General features: G+C 27.2%; 2 protein-coding genes across 5 annotated transcripts in view; one reads left to right on the top strand and one right to left on the bottom strand.

Annotated features, from left to right (window-relative positions):
* The window catches only part of LOC129960090 (chaoptin-like), a 112,367-nt gene extending 95,038 nt beyond the window's left edge, over nt 1-17,329 (bottom strand). For 2 of the 4 annotated variants that reach the window (XM_056073198.1, XM_056073194.1), the window contains exons 1-2: nt 17,041-17,329; nt 15,955-16,120 (exon numbers count right to left, since the gene is read on the bottom strand). The gene's annotated coding sequence lies outside the window, so the exon portion shown is untranslated. The remainder of the gene's footprint in view (nt 1-15,954; nt 16,121-17,040) is intronic. The other 2 variants (XM_056073195.1, XM_056073196.1) reach the window with 2 other exon arrangements.
* The window catches only part of LOC129960091 (uncharacterized), a 244,023-nt gene that overhangs the window by 150,469 nt on the left and 71,956 nt on the right, over nt 1-21,598 (top strand). The window lies entirely within an intron of this gene.

Here is a 21,598-nt window from a genome sequence, read left to right as displayed (position 1 = left end):
AAACAAATAAAAATTGTATGATTTCTCATTATGTTATTGATATAAGCTTAAGTGCATCTAATCTTAAATTGACAAGTAAAAGAAAATTCAACTCTCCTTTATGAGGATATAAATGGGAAATGAAATATAGATTTTGAAAGAAATAAAAAATATTTAGAAATAACAGGTCAACAGAAAGTGGCTAAGGTTTCTTTATTGGATTACGACATGAATATTGGAAACACATATAGAAGGAAGCTATTGAGTTTCTTATAATTTCTAGGAGCAGAGATTTCTTAGACCAGAGATTAAATTGTTCTGTCAATGATACGATTTGCTGTATGAAACAAAAATGGTTTATATTTACACCAAAATATACCCATTCGATTCTGTAATTAAAATCTTTTCTAGAAATAAAATCTTTTGAGGTTGAAAATTAAATAGACGTGTCTCACAAAAGATTTATGAATGAAATAATTTAATTACTTCCAAAATCAACTTTGAAAGAAATCGCTTATCTTCTTGAGGTTGGGCAAACGATGTTATTAAATTTTCATCTCGCATTAATTTTTTTAAAGAAAGCAGAGATTAAAAATAAATAGAAAAATAACAAATGATGCATTTAAAACACTGTGTTAAAGTAGATTAAAACCCTTTTGAAAGAAAGCAGCTGCAAGTACCAGCATGAAGGAACATTCAAAGATTCCATTTTTAAGATTCTTTTATTTTCGTTTTTGTAATGTACTTTTAGCATACAGATTTCATTTCTTTGTTCATTATAATTATTCATTTGTTCATCTTTCGTATCTCCAACTTCTAACTAATTATTTTATCTGTAAGATAAGAGTAAACACATTTGTGTCTAAACATTAGTCTCTATATTTTTATTTTACTTTAGTAATAACAATAGGGTTTTCTGTTAGTTGTTTCCTCCAAAACAAATCAATCTTAAATGAATACTTTTACTTTGGAGTTTATCATTCGCTTTGATACTTAATAATTTATTAAGATTATTATTTATTTTCTTTCTTTTAGAAAAATAGGAATTGTGACATTTCTGATTGCATGTATTTATGATACAGGTTACTTTTAACACAATTTTTATAAATCACAGTCAAATTGCTGTTTGATGTTTATTGTGCTATACGATTGCCTGTTAGAGCAATTGATGAAGCAGTCTCTTAGATATCCATAAAATTCTATTGTATAATTTAGTTTTTAAATCAAAACGTTTTCAAACATTAATTGAACTGTCGCAAACGAGTATTCTGTATTTGAAAAAATTAAGTTTTAATTTCTCCACTATCTAAGTATAAAGCACCTGCTGTTTTGGAAATATTTTATCGTACCGATTTTACATAATTTACATAAATTTTTACATAACCGATTTTACATAGTTGTGATTTCTCGGAGTGAGTGAATTTTGCTGACAATTTCAAAAATGAAACTATTCGGTACACGTATGGTGTATGGGCTATTGTCAATTGTTTAGAGAGCCAGAGCATTGAAATGTCTTTCTTATATGTATTGTTTGATTACTTTCCAGTAAACAAAAGTTTTTCGGAAACAAAATTATGCGCATATGGATAGATTTATGTATATAAATGCAACAAGTTTGAGGTGAAGAAATTGGGCAAGAAATTTACCATATACTTTAAATAAGTAATCGAAAAAATTGTTACCACATTATACGAATATAATTGAAAGGATTTCTTTCTATAATTTCAAATTACTTTCAAGAGCAGCCTGACAAAACAAAAATCCTATGTTTATTAGAAAATTATCAAAAATTAGAATTTTCTTATTTATGTTTCCACCTACTTTAGATTTCTCTAGAAAGCATTTGGATAAAATATCTATCAAAATTGTATACGTTTAGTTTCTAATTTTCTATTACCCATAAAATATCTATATCTTTTTCAGAATCCTATTTGTTGTATATTAAAGAAATAACTCTCATGGTTCCGTTTATATTCATAAAATGTAATATTGATGAGACAAAACCTTATGACAAGCAATAATCCCTATATTTTGAATAAGACATCGCAAATATTGTTACAGTATCACATTAGCATAATGACAAAAGTTTCTTTCTTTACTTTCGAGTTACGTTGGATGCATGTTTCTAAATAATATTACATGGAGTCGCACGTCTTGCACGTAGAAGAAGCGTGCATCCCAAATGACACGAATCCTATTTGCTTGATTAAACATTAAATCTTTTCGCTGAAGTTTACATTACGTACCCCAACACACTGGATTCCTCCCTTATTATTTCCATACTAAGGCTATCCGATCTTTAACTTAAATTTCAACCCTCTTCTGAAAATGGGAGCACTTCAATTTTAGCTATCGTCTTTACTCGAAGTGTTTTAGTTCTACTTTTATCACGATTTTTTTTCTTTTCGTTTCACCTTATTCCATGGTAGGGTCTCTTTTTTAAGCTCTTTTTTTTTTGCATTTTTTAGATTTCCGGTGGGAATAGATTTTTGCGTTTTCTCCAGGAGAAGGGAAAAAACCTTGTGGGTTTGAGAATGGGAATGAGGTGCGAATGAAGAAAAAACATCTTAAAAATGAAGATTTGAAAGGGAAAAAAAGGATGGGAAATATACAGAAACTGAGAGAATAAACTGTAAATAAAATGGCTCCGGAAATTGAAGCCATCAATAAGAATCGCATTTAAAATAGGATTTGAAGAAATACAAAGCAACCAGTTCCTGTTTGCCAAATGCACAATTGCATCAAGAAAGAAGTGTAAATATTCCAAAAAAACGCATTTAAGTCACTAAAATTAATTTATTTCTCAAAGAATTTTACAAAAAGCTTTGCTTTATTTCCGATATTGCAAAAATAATTGAAGAGATTTTAATATAGTCAACAATTTGTTTATTATTCAATTTTTTAAAAACTTATTTAATATAATTATCATTCCCATCAACATTTTATTTATCTATATTCTTTCATTTAAAAGGATATTATTGTAGAATAATAAATAATAAACAAAATTGAAGACACAGCCAAAGATAATCTAAATAATATTAAAACAGCCACTCCTATGAATAAATAATAAGCAAATATTTAAAAAAAATATTTCTAGAAAATGATAATTTAATATATATAAATCAATAGCAAAATTCAAGTTAATAAATATTTAAATTTATAGAAAGAAACAAAAAAGTGCCTTCCTTTAAGTCTGTAAGACAAAGACATTAACTATTTCATAAAAATAATTATTCAAATCATATTGGAAAAATGATTTTTTTCGAAAACCTTTCTTTGTATTTAAAATATTCACATAAAATTATAACACACAATCCTATAGTCAAAGGTATATAGCAAAACGTCTTCGTAGACGGCATAATAAAAGTTTGATATTTAGCAAATGGAATCTTTATTAGTGAAAGAAAAATACATATTTACCGATGCATTTATAATACATTTTTGATTTAAAAGCACTTATTTACTATCTTCATGCAAGAAAAAAAAGAAAAAAAAAGAATTAGAGTTTGAACCATTTGCTTGGATGCTTTTAGGCACTCTTAAAATAAACACCTCAAGACGCTTCAAATTCCATTGATTGAAATTTACAATGGATTTAAATGAAAATGACGATCTGTTTATCAATAAAAAGTATGTTAATATTTTTCTGGTATTTAAAATAGAAAAATAAGAAACGTATAATCAATACTTTAGAATGAATTTTGAAACATGTAAGAAAAATATCAGAAAAATTTCCTGTTCAGTGAAATTTTTGAACAAATATTTATTTGAAAGAAAGAAAAGTGGGAAAATAATTAGTTGAAAAAAAATCTTTAAAAAAATCTGATAATTTGCTTTGTTGATAGTATATGTACTGCCTTGAAATGCGTAGAGTTTTTGCTTTGAAAGAAATAAAAAAAGTCTGCCATTTTCCTCTTCAATATATTCTCTATTGTTTCTCTTGCCAAGAAGAAACATTCTAGAAATATATTTCCATCCAATGAAATCCTTTTGATTGTCATAGTTTTGAAATTTCCATGCTCTTGCAAAATGAAAGGAGGATGTATTTTACATATTGAAATATCTAGTTTTGACAAGTGCCTTCGTCTGTCCTCTTATTTGCCTGTTTTGAAAAGCAATTAACTCTTCAATACACAAAAAAGAACTGTATAATGATACGACGTGATCATTTACGATATCAGTTTTGTCAATAGGATTTTCTATTGTTTTGCAAAGAACTTACTGTTACCCCAAAGATAAATTTTTATTCACCCTAAACATGCAAATCTTCAATTTTGATTTTCATTTGAAATGCGATAGAATATTTTTACTTAAGTTTTATCAGTTTAATATTTCTTTGCGGTTTTTCAAATATAGATTATATAGATTTATTTCTAAGTTTTAATTCGTTTCATTTAGACTAAATGGATCAACATTTTGACAGGCTGGTAAATCGAGTATTTCACAAATATCTATGGGAAATAATGTAGGATTTTCTTGTCAGAAGAATTTTGAAGCGTTCAGGTTTAAAATGTCAACCGATATACAGACGCGCCACCATGCTTTATTATTTTTATTGAAAGAAGAAATTAATTTTGTACAAAGCAGATCATCTTTCTCTGAAACTGAAAATGCGAATTTCATCGCATTCATTCAGATAAACAGATTTGTTTGCCATTGTACATAAATTGCATACTTTGATTCCATTTAAACATGAATGAAGCATTTCTTTTCATCATTAAACAGAATAAAATTCCTTCCTTTCAGCCTTACATACAAAATGTTAGGAGAGTAGTCCCACTTTTAAAACTATTGCAATCAATCACTTCGTATCATATATCATTAAAACAAACATCCGAAAACCTCGGAGGAAACCTGAAAAGAAAGTGTTGCCACGCTTCCTTTTTTTTTCTTTCTTTCCGAGAGGGGGTGAGTGTGTAGGGAGAGGAATACTCTTCAGAAACCAGAGCCTCTTGAAATTGCCTCCTTTTAGCGCTAGCTAATAACAGCGTGAAAATCCAATGAGTAAAACTTGTCAGTTCAACTTACTCGTCCAATAGAGTAGATTCTGGAAAGTCACGTGACAAACGACGTCATGTGACAAATGGAGAGGAAAAGGATAGGATAAAAATAATAATGAAAAAAAAAATCCTGAAATGGATATTTTTTCTTCCTTGTGGTGCCGCATTCATTCCTTCTATAGTGGTTGTTACAGAAATTGGATAAAATCATTTGTAGCTGACAAGATTGAGAACATAATTTTTCTTCTTGGTTTCTATTACTCTACATACATCATCCTGACAAGATAGGAAGCACTTTTATGTACACTGCGCACTTTAATTCACTTTCTGTTTTAGTTCAGGATTTAAAGGTTGCATTTTTGTACCTTGGCAGTATATCAGGATCATCCTTGAGATGAAGAAAAAAAGAAAAAGGATAAAATGACGGTTGGGTTTCCCCATAATCCTTCAGTCATTTTGAGAGCGAGCTATTGTTATTTTTTGATCTAAGGAATAAATTTATCTGTGGGAAGGATATCATTGAAGATGTAACCTTTAAATTGTCTTTAAATACATTTTTCTTTTATACCTTTAAGTATCTAGAATGAATAAATGAGGAAAGCCGAATTGCGTAATGAACGATAATAAGATATTAATATAATTACAGAGTAATCATATTGCGTTTAATTGAGCTTATGATATGCTTAAAGAAAATCTATAAGATATGGAATGCAAGAACATTTCAAGAAAGATGCATTTATGACTTATGTTCATTGTAAATATTAAAAAAAATATTATAATTATTATTTTTCTATTTTTATTCTTTTATCTGTTCCCTTTTTCTTATTAAATAGCGACTATGGTGATTTCGAAGCTAATATTTGATCACCTAAATTACATATTTGCTAAATTATAGAGTATTAAAAAAATCTCATGATTATATTTTATTCTGTAGAATGACAGTTTTTCCTGACTATCCGACAATTTTTCAACTTAGCCAGTATTACTATAGTAGATATTTTATCTTTAGAAACAAAAGAAATGATTCGTAGATATAGCAATATATGTGAAAGAAATATAACAAACGAAAGTTCTTCGATGAACAGTAGACGAAATATTTATCTTTAAAAATGATATAAATTTTTTACCTGTGTCCAAAATTAGATACTTTATTTGTCAATATTGTTTTAATTATAATGTATTTTTTAAGCAACTACAGAATAATAAGTAAATATTGAAATTTTCAATTTTCCTCTAAGGAAAATCGTTCAATATTATATGAACTACGAACTTCCCAGATAAAGTTTTAATATTTTATTTAATTTTAGAATGCAATATCATCTAATTACTTTAGAATTTTTTTCAACTAAAATGATAATGCTATTAATTATCCAGAATACATTGCTTTGTTTTAGTATTTACAGTAAAATTACTTGGAATTTTGGATTGAGCTCGTCAATCGTTGAATGGTTTATTTTTCTTTTTTGTATAAAATATTTCTAAACAGCCATTTACATGAAACATCGCTATAATAGTGTCACCACTGGAACTATGCGGAATAATTGAAACCTGATTTCTACTTTTTTCGAGGCAAGATCTTTGAAAAAATTTTGCTGTGAAAAAAAAGTTTAATTTCTTTCGTAGTGATCACCGCAACAAATTAAAACACATTTAAGAAAACTTGACAGAACAGACAAAACTTACAAAAACTTAAACAAAACAGTCAACGATTACTCTTATGCATTTGAGTAAATATATTTATTATAACATTTTTGCTTTAATTTATTAATGCGAATCTAAATTCTAAATATAGACACACATAAGTATATAGGTTGCGATCAGAGCAATGAATAGTTGTTAATAATAATACCGATATTATCGGTTATTATTAATAATCGATTAATCATATTGTTCGTAACATATATATATGCATAAACATCATAATAAAAAGTAACAAAGAAGATTAGGAATAATCAAAATATATTATTACAGCATAATTTTATATATAAAAAAATTGTATCTTAACATAGTAACACACATTCATTCGATTTTTTAATACTTTAATAAATATAGGAGAAAATGCATTTTGCTCACTACGTTTATTCCAACATATAGATGAATTTTTGAGCTACTGAACTCCTTTTCAAAATTTCTTTTTTAAAGTTATTGTTTATCTTTCCCTTTCTTGAAATTTTCAATGCGTTCATGGGCATTTTTGTATCATTTAGATTGAATTGATTATTATTTCTTGAAATTTGTTAGAAGCCTGCTACAAAAATGTAAATTTTATTCTTATTTTTAATCTAATGTCTAGTTTATTTTTCGATTTTAATCGATTCATTTGATTAAGTTTTCAATTCATAAAAATCGAATTATTTAATTCAGAGAGTTATGCTTTTAAGATTGACCAAGAATATGTAACTGATTATTCTTTGAATTGTATAATTTATTTATGAATATATGTAATTACAAATTATGATATAAAAAATAGATGCAGGAAATAAAAAATATGAAAAAAATTACTCAGAATCTTGAAATAGAATGAGATGATTGGTATTAAACATAAATGGTAGTAGAGAAACGCTTGAAATAACATTTATCCAACGAGTGCATAAATGCTGCAACCCTATTTGAACACCGCAAATATTAAATTGAACAAAAATCAGAAAATAAAATTAAGAATTTAATTAAAGGAATAAAAATGATTTATCTGCTTCATCAGATAATAATAATCGAATAAATTTTATTTAATGCTGCATAAATATTTTATTGAATCGGGTTTAGTTTTAAGTTTTAATAAATTTCAATGATTCTAGTTTTTTTTCCTTTTTTTAGATATGTTTTTGATTAAATAAATATACATGTATAAATTCATTTCTAGATTAAAAACACATGAAATTATGGAATTTGAAAATCAATACCTTCTTAAAAAATTCCATTACGGATTTTAAATAAGAGCATGAAAACATCAAACAAAGCTCAAGTTATGTAATGAGACATCCTTTATAAGTTCAAAGCTAAAACTTTTATATAATTTTTCAAAAATATATTCTACAGATTCATTTTGCCTATTTCTTTATCTGAAATTTCCGAAAATATTATTTTAAACGTTGGAAAAAATACTTATTCTTTTCCAGTTTCTTCATAAAAAGAGAATATTGAAGCTCTGCAGTAGCATCTTGCATTCTGAAACAGATGCTTCAGACACTTACACGTTTATTCGTCAGGATTTTTTTCCTTCCTTTTTAGAATAAATACGCTTTATTCCTTTCAATTTACTGTCTGTATTGGCTTTTATGTCTTCTGTAGAATTTATATTTGTTTTTTCTCTTTTTTTTGCTTAAAAAGACTTTCAACAGTCTAAACAAGGTTTCTGAAAGTTTATTGCATGTTTTTCTCAGTATTACAGAGCTTTCTATTTGTTAAGTTGGAAAGATTTTTCATTATAGAAATGAGATATTAATAATGATAGAAAAGTTAAGAGTAAAATATATCTGAATCAACTTAAAATATAAAATATAAAAAAATTAAAATATAAAAATATAAGCATAATGAAGTCAATTCATGCCAATTTAATTCCAATATACATTCTTTTGCCAAAGCAAAAAGGCGTGATGAACTTTATTGCGCAAAAGATATGAAAAACTACATTTTTCATGCAATCACAAAGTCACATGATATATCTAATTAGAAAACTACAATGAACTAACAGAACTGATTACTAAAAGTAACTATTACTAATCTTTATTACTGGAAATTATGAAATCTAGTAATTTTGATTTCGAAGAAAATCATCAAATTAAACTAATTCAACTACATTTCATTTCCTACCATTTTCTGAAACTCAGCAAAAAATGTTGAAGGTTATTGTATAACCTTTTCTTCTGTTTTAGAAATGGGATAAATAATAAATTCTAAACAAAATGAAAAATATTGAAATTTATCTAAAATATATACTTTGGTACGGCCTAGAATAAATACTCTTATAAATAGTATTAGTATTACGTCATTATTTTAATTTAAAGGATCATTTTTACAATAGACCTACCAGGACGGGTGAAATGACCCTTTTTCGAATTTTTTGTTAAATGTTCTTGGAAATGATATTATCACTCTGCCATTTGAATTTATTATTTTTATTAAAAATATATCAAATTTATTTTTCAATATTTATTCCTCCTTTGTTATTGTTTTTACTGAGAAATATTTGTAATATGGCTTATCTACCACAAAGGGTCGTTTGACCCGTCTATATGAAATCCATATTTGTATGAATAATTGTTTACCAAACCCAACGGATTACACGTTTTTGCTATTGTTTAAATAAGTTTGAAGAAAACTATTTAAATGATAAATAGGAATAAAAATATAAATGTAGAAGAGTAAAGTTCCAAGGGAACTGAAGAGAGCGGAAGAAACGTCACCATAGGCGATTATTTTACAAACGCTTCAAAAATACTGCCAAAAACACACACTTGTTGGAATTATCCTCGCAAATCTGCTAAAATTTGGCAAGCATACGCCATGTTTTTCTTCAAAATTAAATAAATCGGACCATAATACGCTTACTGTTTATAAAAGTAAGCCAAAAGAAAAGGTGCTGATAATACTCTCAAAGCATAAAACTATAGACATTGAAAAACTGAGAAAAAATGAAAAACTATCAATAGCACAAAATTCTGTGTAGATATCAATAATCAGAAGGTAAGAAAGCAGCTCTTGAAATCGATGTCACGAAGATGACCTTTGCAGATTTTTTTTCAATATACTTGATCTGGCTGGAATAAATTCATGGGTGTTGTTCATAGAAATAACAGGAGAAAATATTACAAAGTAACAATTTTTGTCCAAATTGACTCAAGAACTTGCTGAGGAATATCAATAATTTCAACAAAATGATATCCAGGAAACTTCTGATACTTCAAGTCTGAATTCAGGTGTGCAAAAAAGTGGTATTTCAAGAAAGAAAAAAACTACAAACATCTGTTTTAAGTGTAAAAACTATTATATGGAAAAGTGTATTACAGAATCTCATAATTTGCAAAAAAATTCAGTGAATTGAATAAGTTTTATACATTATTTAATTCCTATTTGAAGATTTTTATGTTTCTTTCAATTCAATAAAAAAGATGGAATTATTACTTAGAAAAATATTTTATTCATACACTAAATAGAATTAAAAGGTTATTTTTGTTATACATCTTAGAATATGTAACTTTTAAAACACGGATCATTTGAATCCTTGTGGTATATATGAAATGCCGGAAGGTCAAAGAAAAAAAGGTTATAATGATAGTTTTCTTTCAAATTTCATTTTAGTATGCAGAATTACAACAAAACAAAACATTTAAATAATAAAGCGAGGAAAATAGATACGATTTTAAAATGATTCCATATTTTTCAAAATTATTATTTTTAGAAAGAATAAATATTTTCCTACCAAAAAAACAAACCAACATTTACAATAAAAAGATAAAAAAATAAATAAATTTTAAGCTTTTATAATTTTTTCATAGTTTTGGGAACTAATTATTAAAGAAGAAATTATTAAAGAAAAAAATTAAATAAAAAGAGTAGCAACCACATTTATACGAATTCAGTACAATTATTGATACTAATATTAATTTATAACTTATACAAATATATATATTTAATCTTTTATCTTACAACTTATGCAAGAATATATCTTTCTCATTTAGCATTAATTTTTCATCTTTATTTTTTATCAAAAAATGTATTGGAATAAAAGAATTTAAACTTATTCGTGACCCTTTTAAGTTAAAAAATTTATTAATTAAAATTTAGTCTCAAAGTCAAAGCTAGATAATAAATAAGAAAATAAGTCAGCATTTAGTGAAAGTATCGGCAAACATTCAGCTAAGAATAATTAGTTTTCTAATTGTAATGGAAACTTTAATATCAATGTCAGTTCCTTCATTGACAAATACTGATACTCAGAAAAAAAGACGTTGGAAATTTCTATGACTACTATCCGCAGTTTAAAATTCGTTTCGTGAGATTACTATTTGACGATTGTGTGGATCATGTTGCCAAGAGGAGTTATACATGTTTTAAAAATCAGTATTTACATTCTGATCAACAATAGAACGAATGTAATGGTAAACCGTAAGCAACAATAAGCTGGCCATGAATAATAACCTGTATTATTGTCATATGTCATTTTCTGTCACTCTGTTCAATCTTCTCGTAAATGCATGCAAGGAATATAAAGCCTCTATGAATTGATTCCTGATAATATTCAGTCTGAGAGGAAACCTGATTCTTGGCAGGCCGTTTCAACATCTATTTAATCAGTGGAGAGGGAAGAGTTCACATTAACATCCTATCTGGGAGACCCTCTGCAATCATTGTCACTCATTAGGGGCAAGGACAGGGTAGACGTTACGTCAACTTCCTTCAGCTCTTAATGAGTTCCAGTAGAAACCATCAGCAAGGTCTACAGGTCATTCAATAAGTCCTCACCGAATCACTTTCGTACGTAGGTAATTATGCATGCAATTATTCAATTCGAACCAAGCGGCAGTCTATTTAACATAAATACAATTCGGAAGTGTAGTCGGGAAGTTCGGTGATGTATGCCTTTTTGCATCGTGGGGGGTTCAGGTGGCCGGAATTTGTTTGTTTGACGTGATTAAGAGAAGGGCAGAACATTTGACTGATCGGAAATGGAGATAAATCCATTCCATTTGCAGGGAGGGGAAATATATTTTGGAGGTGAGTAACGCCCGTGATTGCAGATGGGCAAAGTCGGAAGTCCCTGTTTGAGTATCAGTAGAGGCTAATTGTTGTGGATTTTTAAGCAGTAAATTTTAAAAAATGGGAAACCCATTTCACTAAATAATCTTGGTGTATTGATCCCAGCTATTGTAACCTGTAAAAAAAAATGAGTAACTCATTGAATGATTTTCCCCGAATAGAATATTATTCAATTAATATCTGTAAAACCATTGCATTCAATTATTCTTGATCAGTGGAACGGTTGAAATTCTATGAATAGTATAACAACAGCAAAAAAAAGTTACATTTTTTAAACACAAGCAATGTAAATTGGATTTTTTCTTACTTGAAATACATTATCAATGTTGTATTTATTCCAAGAAGTCTCTATATCAAGTAAAATAAAATGACTCATTCATTGAAAGATACTTTTTAAAAAATTAATTTCTGAAAGAATTAGCAAATTTAGCTATCAGAAAAGATAAAAAAAAACTTGAATTATAAAAAGGAAGCGGAATATCTTGAAATTGAAATTGCAGCCTTGTAGTGTATTCTCTTTCCAAGTCAGATATTTTGGAATGAAACAGGATCGGAGGTATTGAGTTTCTTACACAAATAAAACAACGGAAGTTTTGAGAACATTTTGAGATTGAGCTTGAATTTGGAAATGACAAGATTGCTAACGACCTGTTGTAAAATATTTGAAAAATAAAAATCCTTGAATTGCAAATGAGGAATATAGGGACTCTAAAAGTGAGGGGTTTCTTAAAGAATGTGCGCCAAAATCGTCTGCAGATTGATATATAGGGAAGTTGACGAGGCAAGATGAATGACGTAGTTAACGCTCATATAACTCACACTTCCACCACATTACGCATATTACTACCGATCCGCGCAGTAAGAAAATAAAAATTCAGCCAGAAGAACAACTGCGTCTTTCATTATTTGCTAGATGATGCTCATGGAATATTCTGCTGACATGTTGGAATTTGAAAGTAATTTTCAATGTAAGATATAGTCAACTAAGTAAGATGTTTGGTTATTTTTTCAGTGCATGATAACATTAGACAATACGCTTTTCATAATCATTGTTTATTTAGATCTTTCTCTTGTTGAACCTCAAAACTCAAAGGTTTTTACCATGATCGATTGGAGGTAGATGACATTTCTGCTTTATTTTTAAAGTAGTAAAATAATTCAAACAATATTGAAATAAGAATGGATCCATTACAATTCTAATTCTAATAACGCATAATAAGAAGGACATTTATCTCAAAAATAAATTTATTAAAAATGGGCAACAATTAACATCATTAATTTCCCTATCGTTTGAAAATTATCAAACAAATAATGTTGTTTAGAAGAAACGATGAGTTTTGTCACCTTATTCTTAATGTTCAAATAATATTTGGTAGAATTTATTAAAAGGTGTAACCAAGTTCTTAGAATTTTTCTTATCTTTTGGTTGTTCTTTTTTTTAAAAAAAAACCCGGAATCTCGTTAAATTTAACGATAACGAAAAAAACAAATTATTTGTCAAATCTTAGACTCAATACATTTTCTTAAAAATGCACTTAACTGACACGGTAATCTTAAAATTAAGTTTTTCGGACAAGAAAAAAAAATCAGTAATTGGAAAGCATTCTTTTAACTGTCTGTATTCGTTCAGGGACCTGAAAAAATTTACAGGCAATGAACTGACAATTAGTTTTACGATTAGACATTAATCACTTTTGAAAAAAAAGTTTAAATTAGAAGGAAATTCAGCACTTAATGTGTAAAAAATACAAACCCTTGCGATTTCCTGCAACTGATTAAAAAAGACAAATAAAACATTGCGTCGTAAAAAATGATCACGCATATGGGTGGAAAAATCTGATTATTATTCTCTTATACAGGAGATCATTTTACTTTAAAATTACATAAATATGGAGTTTCCGAGTAGAATTTTATTGATTCGATTGCAAGTCTGGAGAATTAGAACCGAAAAACGATTTCAAAATACTTTCTTTTATTGTATTGCGGATTAGTTTTCGCTGCAACCGTTCGAATGGTGGCTATAAATAAACATTGGGTGTTTTAAATGTCCCGCAGGTGCAATTTCATCTCAAATATTACAGTGGTATTTGCATAGAAACATTAACTCTAGCCTTTTAAATTCGGGTGTGTTTTATTTTTGCAAAATACTTATCTCCAAGGTCTTGTTAAGAATGTTTCTTTCACAAGATTTTAAGAATTTTTTTTTTTATTGCGAATGGACTTTTTTTACATTAACAGAGCAATCTTAATTTAAAAGTTATTTATTTTTTGTTTTAAATTCATTGTAAACAGAGACAGTGTAAAGAATTCATATTTCTGGTAGAAAAATTTGTTTAAAATCTGTATAACCTTATTTTACTGAATTTCCCTTATTATGAAAACTTATAATAAAAACTTATAATAAAAAATTTAAAATAACATTTTCGTTCATTTTGATATTTGAAGATTCATGTGATATATAACAATACGTAAAACTGACATTTATTTCTAACTCATTTTTGTAAAGGAAATGAATGTTTTTAAATTTATGTATTTAAGTTCTCTACTTATATTAATGATTTAGCGCGACGTATTTTTTTTTATTTAAGATTTTGAAGATTTTATTAAAGATTTTGAAAAGTGAGAGATTTTAAATTATACTAAATTCTGTATCGCAAATTTAACATCGCAAAACTGACATAAAGTAATGCAATTTATCTCTTTCGAAGTTCTCATATAATTAAATTCTTCCAGATCTTAATAAAATACTTGAAAGTAATCTTTTTCATAAATAGATAATAACTAATAATATCTTAAACTAAAAAAGTATCCATTACGTTTTTGGAAATTTATTTGGAAAAGTTTAGGCGTTCGTCCTCATGAACATCTATCACTAATTTTTACTTTTAATGGATTAAATGTATGAATAAATTTACCAAATGAATCAATACCATATTGATTTATTTAAGCAAAAATCGCACTGTCAAAAATGAATTGTTTGAGCCTATTAAGAATAAATATATTACCTTTATATCATTTAATTTACTATTTTAGAAGCTTTTATTACATTAGATTATCTGATCCTATTTATCCGAACATTAAATGAAACTATAATTACATTTGTATCATTATTATTATTTAAAAATATTGATTTCTCGAAAACTATTTCTGAGGATCAATGATTCGAAAATTATTATTAGACGTAGTAAAATTATTAAGTTTCAAGTGAAGTATTTTAATGCAAAACGAATTCATAAAATTTAATTGATAGTATTACATTTAAATTTTTATTATTTTGTTTGAGATCAAAATAATTAGATATTTTGTCAAAAAATGGATCAGGAAAAATGTATACTATTTCAAAAAAGGATTTTAAATATTATAATATAATCTATCATATTTTAGAACACATTTGCATTATTTTAAATAATTTTATATAATTATAACCTTGTTTATATATAGTTTAAAAACTGTAATAAAATATCTAGGAGATAAAGGAGACTTTCAAATTTTTGGCAGGCTAAATTTTGAGAAGCGGATCAGAGAATTCAAGATTAAATGCTTTCATTTAGAATTTTTTTTTCTTATATGTAAAGAGCAAAAATGATTATTTAAAAAAATGAAAATCGGAAGCTAAGCAATGCATTTAAGCAATTTTTACTCTTATCTCCTGAACACTACCGAGTAAACTTTTAAATGTAATTATTTTAATTTAAAAAAAAACATTAAATTTTCATATCGGTATATTTATACCTGAAAAAAATGGAGACTTCTATTTTAGAAACATTTAAATTATAAACATATTCTTATCTTGGGTATTTTCTATGTTATTCTATCGTCTTATCTTTACTAAGATTTCGCTAATTTTTACCAAACAAAAAATATATGATATCTTTTCATACCAGTTAATTATTTTAAAATTTAATATAATTATTTTAATATAATATAAATATCTATTCAAAAAGGTGGTTTAATCAACTTTTTTAAAGCACGTAATTTTAGGAATAGGAATACTCAGGCGTTATTTTTTATTTTATTATTCTTGCGCTATGGAATTAAAGGAGAATTATCTTTAAAGCCTTTTTACCTAAGGCCAAAACTAAGCAGTTTAAGGATCCATTCGAAGCATTTAAATGAACTGTAGAACAGAAATATTTTCAGCAGAAAATACGTTACTCATTCAGTCGTAAAAATATTCACAGGGAATTTTAAGAATAATTGGATTTTATTTTCTACTCACCATTCGTCCCATATAGCATAAATCGGTTGGCGATTGGTTGATATATAGTTTCTTCGATCCAGATATTCAAATGTATTTTCATTGTTCTGAAACTCTTATTTTTTCCTCGTAGTACAAGTGTTTGTTAGGATATTGATGAATTGCTGGGGAAAAGGGAAATTTAGACCTAAAATAAAATGCCATAAAATGATATCTGAAATTTATTGAATATAGGAAGAGCCTGTAAAATAAAATGTCGGGTCATTAAGAGTGATTGATTAGTTTAATTGAATAAAGAGTAATCATCAATAATCATTACTATTTTTCATTTTTGAGAAAAATATTTACATTTTCATAAGCGTTTTCAGAATATATTTTTAAAATTTAATTTTAAAAAGTTTTGTAATAGATAAATTTCACAGTTATATTTCAGTTCTTTGTAGTTTGTTATTTTATTTTACAGGCCATTCCGTTTTCTGACAAATATATAATAAATCACAAAGACTAATAATTGATATAAGAAGATGCATTTTTTATGCTTGATTAATTACTTTAAAAACAAATAGACACATATACATATTAAATGCTTTGAGAAATTTTCTCCAAACTTTTGATAATGAATGCAGAAACCTGAAATTATTTATGCATATTATTGAACGTAAAACTTCCTATTTTTTTAATAAAACATTTGCAATTGAGATTGAGTAGCTGATCATGACTGACTTTTAAAACTTTAAACATGATTTGAATAGAAAAATTATTCGGTCATTTAAATAATTTTAAATAAAAAAAAATCTAAAGTAATTTTTTACATAAACATTTCAAACACGATTACTTACCAATGTAAAATATTTTCCATTGAATCTTGGACATCTTTTTAAAATTTGCCTAAAAACTATTTACACAGACTTACCTAAAATATTGTCAAAAATGTAATCCTTTTAGAAGAAAAATATCCTTACAATAAAAGCAAGAGTAAATTCAGTTGAATAAATGAAAATCTTTTTAAGAGTTTCTAAATTTCAAACTGTTGCCTTGATATCATAAAATATTACACATTTTTAAACAACAAATGCACTTTCAACTTTAAAAAAACAATAATCTTACCTTTAATAAAGTTGAGGTTTTCCCGGAATTTTTACGGCAAAAAAGTCCTGGAAACTTCTGAGCTTCCAATAACTCAATATTAATTTGACATCATTTCGGCGCAGAAAAATTTTCTTACCTCATCACTTTCCAAATCAACTATAAAGACACCATCCCGTACGAGAACATCAACTACTCCGGCGAGATAGACATAAAACGCGTCAAAACCCCGCGCTTCAAAATTGACGTCGGACGTGGGACTTCAGAGAAGTTTCTACGAAGTTTTCTACGAGCGCATAGAAGTTGCGATCATACGTTTCGACCTTACTCCGTAGGATGTGCGACGCTTTCTGGAGAGAGTTCGATCGTGGGTCCGTCCGGCAAGTTGTCCGGGCGTCTTGAATGCATGCGTGCGCATGGATGTGTGCTCGTGTATTGATCTCTCATACTTACTCCAGGCACTTATGAAAGTCATCCCCCCTGCTCTTTTATAGTTGGAAGGGGGGGTAGTTGAAAGTCATATTTCGCTTTGACACCCCAGAGGAGTTTTCTAACAATTGGGTTTTGAACGAATTCCCTACGATCCTTTTTTCGGAAAGTAAAGTTCGATGGATCCTTTTAATTGGATTCCACATATCATTCTGTATTTTAAAAAATTAGTTTAATATACTATATAGAGCTAACATGCGATATCAAATACTAGACTGTGTGGAATAATTAAAAAAATGAAACAAACTCCGAGGGGTCCTCTTGGAAGGACTTCATATATCATTCTCTATTTTAAAAACGTTTATATATATAATTGTCTGTAAGTAATATCAAATACAATTTTGACATTTTTAAAAAACTTTAATAATTTTTTCAATATTATTTGATGAGCATTAAAAAATATATATTCATTATATAATAGTTATTGAAGAAAAGCATATGATGATGTTAGATTAATATCGGGTAAGGAATAATATTTTTGAAAAACTAAATTGCAATGGATCACTTCAGTTGTATACCTCATTCTGTATTTAACGAGTCAGTTTTACTATAGAAAGTGTTTGATGCTGAACTGATTAGTGATAGAAAGAATTTTTTGGAAATTAAAATATTATGGCTATTTTTTGTTATATTCCACAAAGCATCATAAATTTATGAAACTAACAATTCTGAAGTTAGGATTGATATTTTAATTAAATTTGAATATGAAAAATATCTATTTGCTATTTTTATAGTTTATTCCTAAATATTAAATATCATTATAGTTTTAATGAAAATATTTGTAATAACAAAAAATATTTGACAAAGTAGGTGAATAATTTTAATCATTCATCACATTAAACACTGCATTTTATAACCGAATTTAAGTTTCGGTTATTTGCGATTGCATTTCGCTAAATTGATTGACAGATATTATGAATATACTTTATATCACCCTTGAAAAAAAATGAAGTGGACTATTTTAAAAATTCAGCTCAGTTTCTCAAATAGTTTTTTAAGAAACTCTTGCCGCTATCATAAAAGTAATTTGCGTAAAAATAATAAAAACATTTATTCCTACACTTTGCATTTTTTATGCAGTCACACTTACAATAATTAACTAGGATTAAAATGAGGAATAAAATGATCGAATTGAATTTCTCAATTTGTTTTGAGTCCATCTTATTTGTATAAGAACCAGCACATTAAATTGATTGCATATTAATAACATATTTATTGTAGTGAAAAATTAATAATGTTTTTTGAATAATCAGTTTTGTGTTATGATAAAGTATAAAATAAAATGTGTTTCCATATCACACCTTATCCTTTTTCTTTTATGTCCATAACAGAGAGCATAATCTTAACATGTAGTGAATGTACAAAAAAATTACAAATAATAAATAACTGATTTTTAGTAGAAAGCGAATTATTTAAATTTTATTACTTCGGTTAAAGAATGTCTCTAAAGTTTATCTTTAAAGCCTTCAGAAAATTATTTTGGAGCAAAATATCAAAAAAACACCTAAAACTTGCCAATTTATTTTAGTGCAATCTTTTGGAGAAATAATAAAACAGGGGTTTAGATAAATTTTAATTAAATTTTTAAGATGATTCTTATTATTTTCTCATAATAAAAGCTTGCTAATTTCCTGAATATCTGAAACTTTTCCTTATGAAAGTAATTATTTTCGAAAAAAAAAATATTTCACTGAATTCGCGCCATTCTATTGAAGTTTATATTTGTAAAGTTTTCCTGAAACTAAAGAAACTCAAATAATTTTTATGAATGTGAATAAATTGTTGTCGAGAGAATTTTTGTTGGAATGAAAGTTCGCAAATAATTTCAGTCATTAATAGCTTAAAATATAATTTGTCCGTAAAATATACATAGTTTAAAATTACTTAGAATATATCTTACACTTAAAATATCTTGAATTGTTTGGAATATAACTTACATTAATAAGAAATAAAACAAAGGCTTAATATGGCTCGAGAATAGTAGAAAATCCATTTGAAGGAGAATGCAGAAAATATCATGTTGTGATAGTTTACTTGTTACTAGAAGTCACATAGAAAGATATAGTATGAAAAAATAGAGACAGTAGATTATGTAGACGGAAAGATATATGGAGTTTCCCAAAAGGAAGACATAAATTACAGTAAAGATATCGCCCTTCTTCCGTGTTGTATATATTTTCATATATATCCTTTGCTGAATATGAATAATACATTCTTTAGAAAGAGGTTAATAAAGAATTGCGCTATAAACTTTTATGACGAAAATAATTACTTTATATTTCTCGTTGTATCAAATAAATACTTTGACCGAAGGTTTGAAAATAGAATTGTTGCCTCAAATAAAATTCTTAATTCTTTTATAACAGAGCCCTTCTTCGTTATTTAAAAATAAAAATTAATTTTAAAAACTTTAATCATCTTACTTGAAAGCTTTATACTTTATTCCAAATAATAAAATGGGTCACATTGATTCATTGCAGTTCTGAATCTCTCATGGGTTTGCTAGTTCTAGATCCGGTCTCACACAAAATTGATGGCATATGCGGCTGTGTGCATATCATCATGACTCAAGTGTCAAGCTGATAACGTAATATATAGTCAACATATAAATAATCCATCAATTTATATACATTTCTCACTTTCTTACAATTTTTTAAAGTGACGATATCTGTACCAGAATTAATTACCTGTGAAAAAGATAATTAATTAAACAAATGAATGACTAAAATAATTATTTATTAAAATTATTGGACTTTTTTATTTTTTCATTTCACCGCAATAAGAATTTTTGCAAGAAATGTATTTCATATCCCTTTCATAAATTTATAAATTATCATTTAACTAATGGTGAGGTGGTGAAGTTTCGAAAATGATGTCCATTTGCGTATAGTCTACGTATCCTATCATGCCCTAAAATAAGGAGAGTTGTATCCAAGTGATTCTAGTCTTGCTTCTAAATAGGCCATTAATTTAACAAAAAAGTGAACTAAATAATTACTGAAGTGAAATCCTCGGCCCTTTATCCTTCTAACTTTTCAAGAAATATATTTTGAAAACCTACATTTATGTTTACTGATTCATCTTCAGTTTTGAAATGACTCTCGAATTACTTGTTACGCTTATCTATACTTATAATAAAGCTGAATGTGTGTGTGTGTGTGTGTTGGCGCTCTACAGGTCAGGTCATTTGACATACAGCTATCAAATTTGGTACATGTATACCTTAGAGGTCGGGAATGTGCACCTGGGGTCCCTTTTTTTGAAATTTTAATTAGAATTTTAATTATTAATTAAAAACTAACTTTCCCGCCAAAAAAATCTTTCATTTTCCCCACCGCCAACTTTTCCGCCAAAAAAATCTTCTATTTTCCCCACCGCCAACTTCAATTTTTTTTTCTCCCAACAGAAATGAGGCTAGGGTTAACATTTTTCGGCGGATTATTTCAAACGATTCTGTTTATTTTCTTAATGTTTGATGCATTTAAAATTAAACGTTGTTAATTAATCCATGTTTCAGATTCATTCTGAAGTATTTTTGAATTAAAATAACACAGAATAAAGGAAATTAAAAATGTATAATCTGCATAGCGTTACCCCAACTGGCGTAGAAAAATTCCCGCATTTGCGTTACCGGAGCTGGCGAAGAAATTTCACGCATGCGCATTCTGATTGTTGCCATGGCAACCGTTATCAACTTATGATTTAAATTATTTTTAGGTTAGTTGCATGCTTTTGTAAGTAAATTGTATTTATGTTAGTTATATATTTTTTGTATATGCTTATAGTTTTAAGTACATCGTTTTTTAAGTAGATTTTTTTAACCTGTTTTCAATTATTTAAATTATTTTTAGGTTCGTTGCATGCTTTTGCAATTAAATTGTATTTATGTTAGTTGTATATTTTTTGTATATGCTTATAGTTTTAAGTACATCGTTTTTTAAGTAGTTTTTTAAACCTGTTTTCGACCGATTATTTTAAAAGATTCATTTTATTTTCTTAAAGTTTGATGCATTTAAAATGAAACATTGTTAATAAATCGATCTGTTCATGATGAATCTGAGAAAATTTTGTTGACAAATTCTTGAGATAT

The sequence above is a fragment of the Argiope bruennichi genome, chromosome X2, assembly GCF_947563725.1.
Source record: "Argiope bruennichi chromosome X2, qqArgBrue1.1, whole genome shotgun sequence".
Lineage (NCBI taxonomy): Eukaryota > Metazoa > Arthropoda > Arachnida > Araneae > Araneidae > Argiope > Argiope bruennichi.
The sequence above is the reverse complement of the archived record's forward strand: the minus strand, read 5'-3'. Positions and strand labels throughout refer to the sequence as shown.